This window comes from Gobius niger (genome assembly GCF_951799975.1).
Source record: "Gobius niger genome assembly, chromosome: 4".
Lineage (NCBI taxonomy): Eukaryota > Metazoa > Chordata > Actinopteri > Gobiiformes > Gobiidae > Gobius > Gobius niger.
The window spans coordinates 33,531,053-33,544,033 of NC_136855.1; positions in this window are offsets into that span (position 1 = coordinate 33,531,053).

Below are 12,981 nucleotides of genomic sequence, written 5' to 3' on the forward strand. Positions count from 1 at the left end.
TGTAAACATTGTTTATTTATCACTTGAAATTATACAAAATAATCTGAATTAAGAAAAAAAAATGAACAAAACATGCTTGTTCCATTGGCAAGAATAGGTTTTATCTCCTCTAAGGCCAAACCAACTCTACTCAAACTTTTGATTTAATCTCTTAATTCAAGTAGATTTAAGTCTTTTCATCCTATAGATGAGTATTCTTTTAGGATTGTGGCCTGAAAAGGGTGCTCTGTTGAGACATTTTAAGGAATTGACAGTATTTTTCACATTTCTAGAGTACTTTAACAGGCATTTGATCTCTGATTTGGGTCATAATATTTCTCAAAAGGACCTAATTGGACTTGAGTAAAATAATTTCAAAGTAACATTACACTTCCTTCCGTAAATATTTTGGTTACTCTACTCTACCCACCTCTGGTTGAAACCATAGACTGTAAAAAATAATGGACGTCTTATGCTCACTCCTCCCCGTTTACCAGAATGACCACGGCCGTGGGGCAATTCATGGCGGATTTACAGGCTCCCCCTCCCCAGCTCTGACGAAGCATGTTCCTAAAAAGGACATACAGGCAGGATTTTCACCGTAGACTCGGCCCTTGCGTGACGTGTAGCTCGCGCTGCTTCAATGCTAACAGTCCGAGCCTCATTAAGTACGAGATTTCAAAAAATCATATTACGAAAGCCAGCCTGGTTTCATATATTGTGATTAACCCAGCGTTATCTCAGGAGGAATATCTAGCCTAGTCTAGTGTTGAAACAATTGAAACCAGGCTTTAAAGTAGTTTTTAACGTGTCTAAACTCCAATGCTTTTCAATGGGGGCCTAGCGGCGATATGGAGGTACTGCAGCAACGGCGGAGCAATGGCGGCCCCCACGTTTGTGGTCAAAAAGCAGGGCAGCCAGCGGCCATTGGTTGAAACGCAGCACTAGGTATACTTGATTATGAAAGAACAACATTATAGTGTGGTAAAAAGCTCTAGAAAGTAAATTTTTACATTATACACCTCCTTTCCCCTCCTGGAACCGCCGCCTTAACTCATTGACTGCTAATGACATCTATAGACGTCAATGGGAACAGCTGCAGCAAAGCCTTGAGCATGTCTGGTGTTATAATCTTAGTTGTGCTGCCTAATGCTGCCACCTAGTGACTCAATAAAAGAACTACAAGTTATTTTATTGAGTCACTAGGTTGCAGCATTGCTCTTTCGTTTTCTCAGCTTTTTGGTCAGAAAACAGCATTTTGGGTGATTTCACCTATTTTCTACGGACAATTTCTAATGAATTGAAAGAGGTGCAAACAAACTTTTTTTTTTAGCAGAAAGAAGAGAGTCTAATCTTTGTTATGTTGGGTTTCATGTTCACATGGACACAGACCTAAAATTTCTGTGGGTCTTGAAAAAACAGTCAATATTCTGAAAAACCTCTGGCACTGGGGAGCTCTCTGATTTGAAAATGTCTGGCAGTCAATGAGTTAACGTGGTGGAAAAGCACCCGAATGATCCTGGGAGCTCTGTTGTCGGGGGCTTTGTGCCCCTGGTAGGATCTCCCATCACATACAGGTCCTAGTTGACATGTCAAAGAACGGTTCAGAAGCCCCTTATGAGAAACCAACAGGCCCGGTTGGAATCATGCGGCCATCCTACCGTGCACCCACCACCTGCTGGAGGGGACACAGGGGGCTGGTGCTGTGTGATTTGGGCAGCATGGACAAGTGCCCCCACGACCTGGCAACGGACAAGATGGATGGATGGATGGATGGATACACCTCCTTTAAAGTAACACCATGCCTTCCTTGATTAAAGAAATACAAAATACTGGCTACTCTACCCCCTTTGGCTTTGATACACATAACATCATTTGAATATCTTTTAAGGTAATTCCCTTGTAATGACTTGCTACACTCATTGGCAGTGAGTCCTGACGGCCAATCTGCGCCAACATCTTCTCCGATCGCCACTTACAGTATGCACGCCCACTCTATCACCTCAGCCACTGCAGTCCCCATAAACACAGTCCCCATAAACACATCCAGATCAAAGTCTGCATACTTTCCATATCTGCCACAGTAGAGCTGTTTCACTTGTATATTGTAAACCCAAAGCTTGTTATATTATAATGCCAATACACCCTGTTCATGCATCAGCTACTTTTTATATTTTGGCTTTTCGTACTTCACGCTCACTGTATTCATTGCAACAGAGGCTGCCTTGGTTAAAAATACACCTTGACTATTGTGAATTTCCATATTTTCAATTTTCACTTGCATTTTCATTTGTCGAGAGTCTGTTGTGAAGCTGTGGATGTGGCGTTCGCGTCTGGGGCGAGTGGGACGGCGCTCATTCTAACGTGTTACTGCAGTGTGCGCTGGGAGCGAGGTGTCACAGAGGATAACATGATCAGACTGCGTGGGCAGGTGCAAACACAGACAAATATGCTGGGAACGTTAGGATTTGAATATATATGCGCACATTTGATCAGTCTATCAAAGAGAGCGTTCAATCAGCATGTTTGACAATAAAGCTGTGTTTCTCAAACTGCGGTAAACACATCGCTTCAGGCTCTTCGGTTGTAGACTTTTATTAAGGGACGATATATTACTTTGTTAGTTCCTGCACAGAACTACTTTTGGTCTGGTAGATCGGCCAGGAGTTTTACATCTTAGCAAAACCTTTCAAAGGCATCTTTGTTCTCAGGCGTCCTCTGGTCTGCAGGCTGGTTTCTCCGACTGCCCTGTTCACCCTTTAATCAGATATAAATAAGATGTATAACAGTAAACTAGTTTCCAAAAGGAGCATTGGCCTGCCTCCCAGACAGCGACAGGACGTTTGAAGCCTCCCTTAAATACCCCGACTGACTTTATTGTTCTTTACTCTGAGACTAATTCACTACCAAGTGCCACGCCACAACAGAAGGTGCGCAAGATAAGTTGAGACCATTTACCATGACCATAATATATATCCCTCTTCTTTTCTTATACTGTCCCACGTTGGGACCAAAGGCTGTTAGTCTATGGTTGGGACAATACAGGTGAAACTCGGAAAATTAGAATATCGTTTGTTTATTTCTGTAATTCAACTTTAAATGTAAAAATAATATGATATAGACTCATGCAAACTACATGCAAAGTCTAATTTTTTGAGATATTTAATTTTTTTTTTTTTACAAGCTCAGCCATAATAATCAAAATTATAACAAATAAAGTCTATACATGCATTTCCAATGATATCACGCATAGTTCCGGCCGACATTTTGAATACTGAAGTAGAATTATGCAGTACTACAACATGTAATAATATCTCTACTCAGGATGAAAATGAAAGATAACTGATTGACAGTGGCATTTTTATGTACTCGTAATCATTGCTCAAAAAAAAAAAAAAAAAAAACATGGCCCCACAGACGCACGTTTATGTGATATAACCAGCAACTGTGGCATAGACGTAGCAGCTCTGTCTGTCGAGCTACAGCAGGATTTGCTAAAGATCTGCTTCACTCTTCAGACTAAATAAACACATCCAAGAGGAAACAGAAAACCTTTCTCTGTGATTTTTACAGTTTGTCATGTCAACAGAGTCTCAGTCAGAGTCAATGTTTAAGCTGATCAAGACATTAGCATGCTGCCAGTTAGCAACTGTCATCAGTCAACTGTCGATGGCTTCAACACGATAAACACAAGTGTGGCTCACATGAACACTGAGGAAATACAGTAACAGCTCAGGTCTGACTTCTGTCACATGTTGTATCCAAGGCTAGATGTTGGATCTCTTGCAAAGGCCTATTGTGTTGAAGCTAAATGCTAACTGGTAGCATGCAAACGTCTTGAGCGGCTCAACACTGACTCACTGGTTTCTTCACATAAACGTGCGCTCTCTGGGGCCGTGTTTTTACTCTTATCTTCTTGAGCAATGATTACGAGTACTTAAAAATGCCAATCAGTTGTAGAGACATTGTTACATACTAATGCTGCATAATTCTACTTCGGTATTCAAAATGGCCGCCATAACAACAAAAGTCACTTGACTGAAAGGCAGGTGTAGGCCTACGTATCTCACTTTGCATGTAATGAGTCTTTCATATATTAGTTTCACAGTTTAAGTTGAACAACAGAAATGAATGTGGTTTTTAACGATATTCTAATTTTCCGAGTTTCACGTGTGAGCTTCCCGGTGGCGGTAATGCTCTAATAATTGGTTGCCAACCACCATAAAACTCAAAGACATTACCATAACAGTGAGTAATCGATGATCGCTGGGTTGAGACTGGGGGCTCTGTCTCGGGCGTGTACCCAGCTCTTCGGGTCCCCCGTTAGAGCTGAAGGACCAGACATGAAGGAAGGATGGGATCGAGAGTTCAGACAAACAGGGTTTAATAGGCTTGGCTGGTATGAATACGGCATCTGGGTTATTAGAGGCTCCTGAACCTATAGTGAATAAAATATTAACTCCATCTGTTGTTCAAAGCCGGGGTGAAACCAAGGGCCAACTGTTTATTCTGTGATCTAAGGATAGATCTAAGGAGCATGTTCTATATATGACTGGTTCCTTGCTTTAAAGATGAAGGTAGAAAAGCGCTATATACAGTAAGTTGAGACCATGTACCATTTACCATGTAGGAGCAATTAAGTGCAATTATATCCTCAGTTTTTAACCCCCTATGTACTATTCACTGCACTGGTCATTGCATTAAATGGAAAACAAGACTGTGGTTTTTATGCTTCAAATTAACACATTTCTGTCCCGAAATGTTGACCAGCTTGGATTCTATAGTTTGTTTCTTATAGTTTCTAATGTTTCAAAATGTCCTCAACTCAAACAACCCATTTCACTGCTCAACAAAATAAAGATAAAGTCGAGGGTTTTACCGTTCTGTTCCTCATTACGGCATTGAAGGACGGGTCAAATGCAATAGGTGGGCAATAGGTAAGTACTTTTTGTAAATTTATAAGGTTCTGTTCATGTTTTATGAACTGAAAAAGGTAGATCCTGTATCAAGTCAACAGTATAACATGGTTAAAAGAAAGTCATGGAACCTTTGCACTTTACAGTTCTGTGTAAGAAATGCTTTGGTGAGTCATGTTAAAAAAACATATTCTTGAATTTCCATTACAGTTAGTGGAATAAAGGATAGAGAAATACATTATCTGCTTCAGTGGTTCAGTTTCAATATAAGAAAGGCCAACACCATGGAATTGGCTGCTGTTTACAAAGGAATACAAAGTGATGTTCATGGGAAAAAGGGCACGGGAAGTGGTGTGTATATGCAATTGAGGATATACATTTGGGCGATCCCAAATGCAAGATAAGCAACAAAGTTTACTCCTTCACTATAATATTCAATGTACATCACTTATTTGTCACGACTGGGCCCAATTTTAGATTACCTCATCCCCCTAGACAAAACCCTTCACAGTAAAACATTTGCTTCCTTGCCACTGCTTGTCGGCAGAAGTAAAAGACACGCCGCTGATTTGCATTCCCTTTCTTCCCAAAACTTTTCTTTAAACTGGCTTTATATATCATTACTAGAGTGCCACACAATGGAACAGTGGCTTTCAGTTATCCAGCCTGGTGTCCCCGCTGTACTCTCTTCTGCTCGTTTCTTGCTGACAGGAAGGAACATGGTGCTTTTCTGCCGTCGCCGTGACAGCTGCGTGTTCACTGAAGATGCATCTCTCCACCAACTATTGTGCTGACTTGTTGTTTACCTACCTGTGCTCCTCCTGTTCGCTTGAAGAATCCTGTCCATCTCTCCCAATTACTTTACCCACAAGGTTGCCTCCGCTTGCATTTTGTAGATGGCCATGATATAAATACTTTTTGTTTTTTTTGCAACAGGGACATCCTTCTCGGGAATGGGTCTACCAAACGTCACATTCAAAAAGCGACATATCACGCATTGGGTTTCTCTGCATTGATATTTATGTATCGATGCAGTAAAGAAAAGACAGTAAGAAGTGAGACACTGGGCTGGTCACAATTAGCCAGTAGCGCTCAGTGCAAGCGTGGGAATGACATGTGAAAAAACTGTGTAAAACTGTGTACAGAAAAAGGTCCGGTGATGGATTATGGGGCAGTGTTGTGTTCCATAATGTGACAAAATCCAGGAAGTACAGATTGGTGCGCTACAGCAATAGAAGAAGAAAAAGCCAAAGTGAACAGGATTGCTGAAAATGCATGAACAAATGTATATTTTTGATGAGGAAACTGTGACTGCTGTTAATATTCGGGATAAGGTCACGCTAATGATAACGTCGATAACGTCTCGCTATCTCTGTGCTTCATGCCGTCCACAGAAGACCGTATTCATGTCTTTCACCACACTAATATAGTAATCGGTTTCCTCCTCGATCTAAAAGTGTGGTGCTGTGCTGCATCTCGGTTTTGCATGTGTAGTACCAGACATACACTAGACGGCATACAAGTACTTCCTGTACTCAAAAGACCAAGATTCCTTGTGGATAGAACATGCGCAGAACACAAATTAATGTTCCTTTCGATCGGGATTCGGGTTTTTACAAACTGGAATATGAGCATATTTGGGTTTATGCCAGTGTTTACAAGGCCATGCACAACCGGGTTATTGCTATTATTCCAGTTATGATCTTGTTATTGGCTACAAGTAAATGTAATTAATGTTATAACAAGGTAAAAACTCAAAAAAGCTCCCTTTAAAGTTTTGACTTTAATGATTTGACTGGTGTTGATGTCCAGTGTTGTTTTGTGTTTGAAACATGAAAACACTGTTCAATTTTCCTGTCGCTCTAATCTCTCTGCGTCAATATGGTCTGTTCAGTGTCATTCATAATGCTGAGATATCTGTCGAGAAATAGAGTCCTTGCTTATTCCTGACAATACACAGTGTAAGAGAAAAGAGTCTATTGTCACAGAAGGTGATGGACTGGAGACGTAACACAATATGTGTAAAAGATGGGTTTGTTGTCCTGGAGAGGGCCACCACAGTAGAAGTTGTCAATCGATTCCCTTGGGCTATTTTCCATCCATTTTCTCGCACACTCTCATTCATCCTGGCCTGACGAGGAACTCTATTGTACACGTTTTTTACAGAGCAGAACCTGGAGGCTCCTCACCTCTCATCCAAGCTTCTTCAGCTCTTTGTTTTCTCCAATTTGAAAACTGGAATCTATAACATTCCTGTTATTTTCAATGAAGGTTCTCGAATCATCTTCTGTACTTTATATCTAGTCTGCAGGCTGAGCTTGAACTTTACTGTAGCTGACAAAGTATTTTGGATGAGAAGTGAAACATTCTACACTTCAACTACAGAGAAGATGACTCAAGAACCTTCTTTGAAGATAGACAACTCCTGTACGAGCCTACGCAGGCACATTCCTATTATTGTTTATTATGTCAACAGGCTTCAGGCTTTCTATATGTGGCGGATTACTTGATACAGCCTTGTAAACATCAGCAGGTGGCGCCATCCCCAAGTAAAATGTATAACAGCCTTCCCCGTTCATTCATCGCTCTCTGTCTTTCCTCATACTTCCTCCTTCCAGTCAGTTGGGATGTGAGCACCCAGGCCGGGCTACGTCTCCTGCCAGGTAGAATATTGTAGACATTTTCCATTAATCTATCTTAGAACTGTGACTGGCCGTTAATAAGAGCTTCTTTCTAGTGTCGCGGATGGTTGAGGGCTTCATGGCACCCAAGGCACTGTGCTTGGTGGATGGCGGTCCGCATGGAGTACCTGGCACCGGACCAGTTGAGGCAGGCTCCCGTTACAGTCACTTTCCTACCTTATGTGGTTATATAGCTAACTTTTCTTTCATTTATACGTAAGGATGGGATGATAAACAATAATATTGTTAATCGCTTTAAAAAATGTGTTAGGGTTAGGGTTAATCAGTTAATCTGTTACCACATTTTTCGATTATCGTGATAATCGTGCTAGAAGATAATCGCTAAATCCATCAGACAACCAGTGCCGGTAACTTTACCGGGAGTGGGTACGTCTCCATGGAGATTTGACTAAAGTCAGCAGTATTTAAGATTTCAGTAGGTTCGTTCCTCATCCAAATCCATTCTTTGATTACCCACTGCAGAAATAGCATTTTCTATGACAAGCTGCTCATTAGCTGCATGTTTTATATTGATGACAGTAGTAGTAGACACAGTGTGCCTTTTAAATACTCACTCAATATGACAGCAGACAGAGGAATATGTAATAATTGCCCAATCCCCATCATTTCTGCAACCATAGGCAAATATCATGGTAAGGTAATCGTGACCATAAATTTCATTATTTTCCCATAGGTCAAGGGGTTTTGGTAACGTCCCTGCTTAGCCTGTGTCTCCTGCTGCCTGTGCCTGACCTCTCATCCAATGAACGAATATGTGGCTTTAGCAGAGCCGTGGGAACATATTTTGGTTTGGGGTGTTAGGGACAAGATTGTCCCAGAAGCGCTTTTTCTGTTTATTTCCCTATTAACATTACTTGCAATACACAAGCTATCAACCAGGGGGTGCTGCAGCACCTTCAGCACCCTGGGTTCCATGCCTTGGATTTTAGAGGTATGGAGCCTTCTCTCCAGTGGCGTTGCACTTTTTGGTTATTTGATTGAATGATGCTAATTATTTACAGACCATCCGAGCTCGCTTTGCCACATATACAATGATGCAACATTAGTTTAATCACCCTCTTTGTGATAACGCTCCAGGTTGTGGCTTATTCCATTTTCTCCCCATACATGCGAATCCCCAGTTGGATAAGGCGCCAGCTCTTATGATCATAGAAATCCATATCAATTTGTTGACATTTGGTGCATGACGCGTAATTGTAAAAAACAACTGCATTCTTGTATCTCCCCTTAATCAAATAAGCTAGCAGACTGTGGCATTAATTTTCCTTTTCAATGCTTTTCCCCCTCCTATATTCCGCATACATATTCTGTGTCCACATTTCTTTCCCTGTGCTACAGTGCATCAGTAAATTCCCCAAACCTCCAGCTATATTTGTCTAGCTAAAAGAAGTGGGAATGATTAATAGATGGGATGAACGCAGATCTTTGGGGCATTTTCCTGGCTTGGCACCCACTCCAAAGCATCTCATGGGACTATGCAGGTGAGTGTGAAAACAGGTCTGTTGTTATTAACGTTAGAGACTATGTGGACTGGTTAGCTAAAACAAATTACCTTATTGACACATTTGTCTTAAGCTTCAACATTAGCTGCAAACACAGATGTAATTCACAAAGAGTGGAGGAACAGTGGCTCTATACTGCTGATCTTCAAAACTAAAGACCGTGACATTCGATTTTTATTAGCAGGGTCCCACAGAAATAAACCGATGGCTTCGTGCTTACAAAGAAAGTATCTGAAAATGTAAGCGTTTTGTCTTTGTGTGGATAAAGTCTAAGCAGTTTGAATTATATTGAGTTGTTTACATGTCATATTGTCATTATTTTACACTAGCCTTTAGCTCCAAGATAAAGGCTTAATGACCACCTTAATGACCTCTGGCGTTTCCTTTGGAGGTGGATTCACTGCGAATATGCTGTTTTTACCACGCTGCAGTGACTGTCCATCAGTAACTCGCTGTCCTTTACAAAATCTCGAGCTATTGCTGGGTTGCAGGTGACATCACAGTGTTCTAAAGGAGGAAAAATTATTTGTTTTTTGAGGAAATTTTTGTTCTTGTACAGAGAGATCATGGACTCAGTGAATGATGTTAATGATCATTGTTGTAATTCGTACATTTTCTTTTGAGCTATAACTTGTGAAAGTGTAATGCTGTTAATAGGAAAAACTGGCTCCTGCCCCCCGCTGGGCCCAGTGACATCATCACATTGTAGAACCTGCAACCCGCCAATAGCTCATTTGTTTGGGACCCTGCTAAGCGTGGCTATTAAAGATAGGGGACAGGATGTACAGCGTCGATCTTATTGTCCAGGAAGAAATCACATGGGGCACTGTGCATATATAGCCTATTAGGTAAAAATAAAATTCAGTAAAAATTCAAATTTCACCTTGTTTTTATGCAGTTCAAACTCGGTACAAAACTACATTTTGAAGAAAAGAAAAAAAATGCGGGTCCTTAGTTTGACACATTCGCCTGTTTATTTCTTGCGTCCACGGCTGTTCCCCAGAAAGGAAATGACCATATTTGGATTATAACGTCATCTCGGTCACCTTTCGTACTACACGTGGATACCAAACACGTCAATAATTGGGAATTCGGGCGCAAGACGACTCTACGGCTTGTCATAAAAGAAGAAGCCTACCGCAGGGGGTGAGTTTGGCCTTTCTCTTGTACTCTGACCACTCAACATAGTGACTACTGGGTGTCATCACCTGCCGTAGCGCTCCATGATGATCTATTTCTGTTATCGAAGTCCTATCATTCTGGTGAGAGTTTTCCATTGCAAACTTCTCTCTAACTCGTTAATTCAAGCAAACGGCGGCACTTGCTCATCCGTCTTGCGGGGCAGACACGGGCAGTACGCGGGTGTAATTACGGCAAAGTGGTGAACACTCGGGTGAAACATACCTGGGCCCCGCTCTCTTTACTCCAAGGTCAAAGACTAGTATATCCTTTCCAACACAATGAGCCGAGCATATAATTCAGACGCAGACGGTGGCAGGTGAATAATATGGTGGACGGGAATAAAGCTTTGAGGCCAAAAAGAAGCGGGCAAAAGGTGTAAACAACATTTTATCATCTGCAATTAACCAGCGACCGCAATAAATCACCGCCGCTGGGAGTGTCACATATTAATGACTCCCTTTCTTATTGGAGAAATTAATTATTTACAATGCACAGGCAGAGAATCAAATCCCGCAGGAAGGAGATCTTCTGGTGGTAAAAAGCAGCAGAGGCAGCCAGCGCGGCACGGAGAAGCTGACAGTTTATTATCCACTGTTATGTATGTAGCAGAGGGGGATGTGTTAAAATGTGGCATGTGATTATTATTCTCCCCAGTAAGAGTTTGTCTATTTCGCAAAGTAATAAAACACAGTTTACAATGTGGCATTTACAAAGCGCCGCTCCGGATTGGCTTCACGCGGCTTATTGAGAGGATCCTCATGCCCCTGCTGCCTCTATTTAATCAAGGTAATGTTAAGACATAAGTGGCCTTCACATATTTAATTTGTTAAGGTAATGTAGGGTGAGGTTTTAATTAGAACTGGGCTTCTATATCATAATTCAGACAGTGTCATTTAAAAGGTCTTTTGTCTTGACTGGCGACATAAGAACGTGTATTTTCACTGATCAGAGAGAGAACACTGTGAGGAAGAAATGACTTCCGAGCTAATGTCAAGCAGAAGGGCCTGGTTTGTAGTTGGATGGGAGACCGTCTACCCTAGGGCAGATGTGGCTGCAGTAGTAGTTTACTACCACCAAGTATGTTGTAAATGAATAATGCAATGTAAAGAGTCTTTGAGTGTCCAGAAAAGTGCTTTTTAAAACCAATGCATTATTATTATTATTATTATTATTATTATTATTATTATTATTATTATTATTACTACAGAAGACGACTCAAGAACTTTCAAGGTCAAGTTTATTTATACAACAGTCAACACTGCCCCCAAAATGCTGTGAACTTTCATCTAAGATGGACAACTCCAGTACGACTGAGAGCCTACACCGACATATTGCTGGCAATATTATAATAGACAAGACTAAGCATGAAAAGTTTTTGAGGGCCATCTTGTCCCTTAGCTCCTGCTGACCAAAATATGTGCCCAGGGCTTTAATTCACTGACATTTTTATCCTGAGCAGACTCTAAGTAAATAGCTAATTTAATAATTCACCAGTGCCGCTCACTGCGGAATGTAATGACATCATGTGCATACCCTCTAGGTCAGTGGTTCTCAATCGGTGGTTTAGGATAGTGAGTCACAAGTCTACAGTAGATCTATAGTCAAAATTATAGTAGCGTGTCCAAAAACGTTACTTAAAGGGACTATACGGAGTTTAAAAATGTTAAAATTAAGTATTTTCCTCCCCCTACATGTTCCAGCCATGTCCTAATGTGTAGAATGAGCTCAGACCTGTTCACCACAACTGCCTCTAAAATCCTGCACTGTCACTAAAAGCGGTGTTGCTTCGGCCCGAAGTGCCGTCATGCACTAGCTCAATATAGAAGGTGCAGTTACACATATGACCTGAGGTGGCAGTAGTGAGTATAAAATGGCTAGCTTGCGTCTAGCCCCTTTAAGCACAAAATCTTCATAGTTTTTATTTCCACCCATTGGGAACATTGCCCACGATTTACTAAATCAAAACATGAAGAAAAATGTATAATTTCTTAATTTCTTACTACTTTACACAAAACTAGAAGAAAATGAACATTGGGCTGTCCAAAAAAATAAACTCAAATATTTTCTGTGTAAAAAAAATTTCCCATAGGATTGCGCTTTCTAGTGAGTCAATAAACTAATATTTAGTTGTATGACCACGGTTTTTCAGAGCTGCTGCACATCTGTGTTGCATAGAGTCAACCAACTTCTGGCACCTGTGAACAGGTGTTCCAGCCCAAGATGCTTTGACAACATTCCACAATTCATATGCATTTCTTGGTTTTGCCTCAGACACGGCATTTTTTATGTCACCCCACAAGTTTTCTATGGGATAAAGGCCTGGGGATTGGGCTGGCCACTCCATAACAATAATTTTCTTGGTCTGGAACCAAGATTTAGCTCATTTACTGGTGTGTTTGGGGTCATTGTCTTGTTGAAACACCAATTTTAAGGGCATTTCCTCTTCAGCATGAGGCAACATGACCTCAAGTATTTTGATGTATTCAAACTGATCCATGATCCCTGGTATGCTTCACACAGACGTCTTCTAACTGTCACAGTACTCACAGGTAACTTCAGACTGTGATCATCCTGGAGCTGATCATTGGCTGAGCCTTTGCAGTTCCGGCTATTGTTCGATCCATTCGAATGGTAGTCTTCCTTTTTCTTCCGCGTGTCTCTGTTTTGCTTTCCATTTTAACGCGTTGGAGATCATTTTAG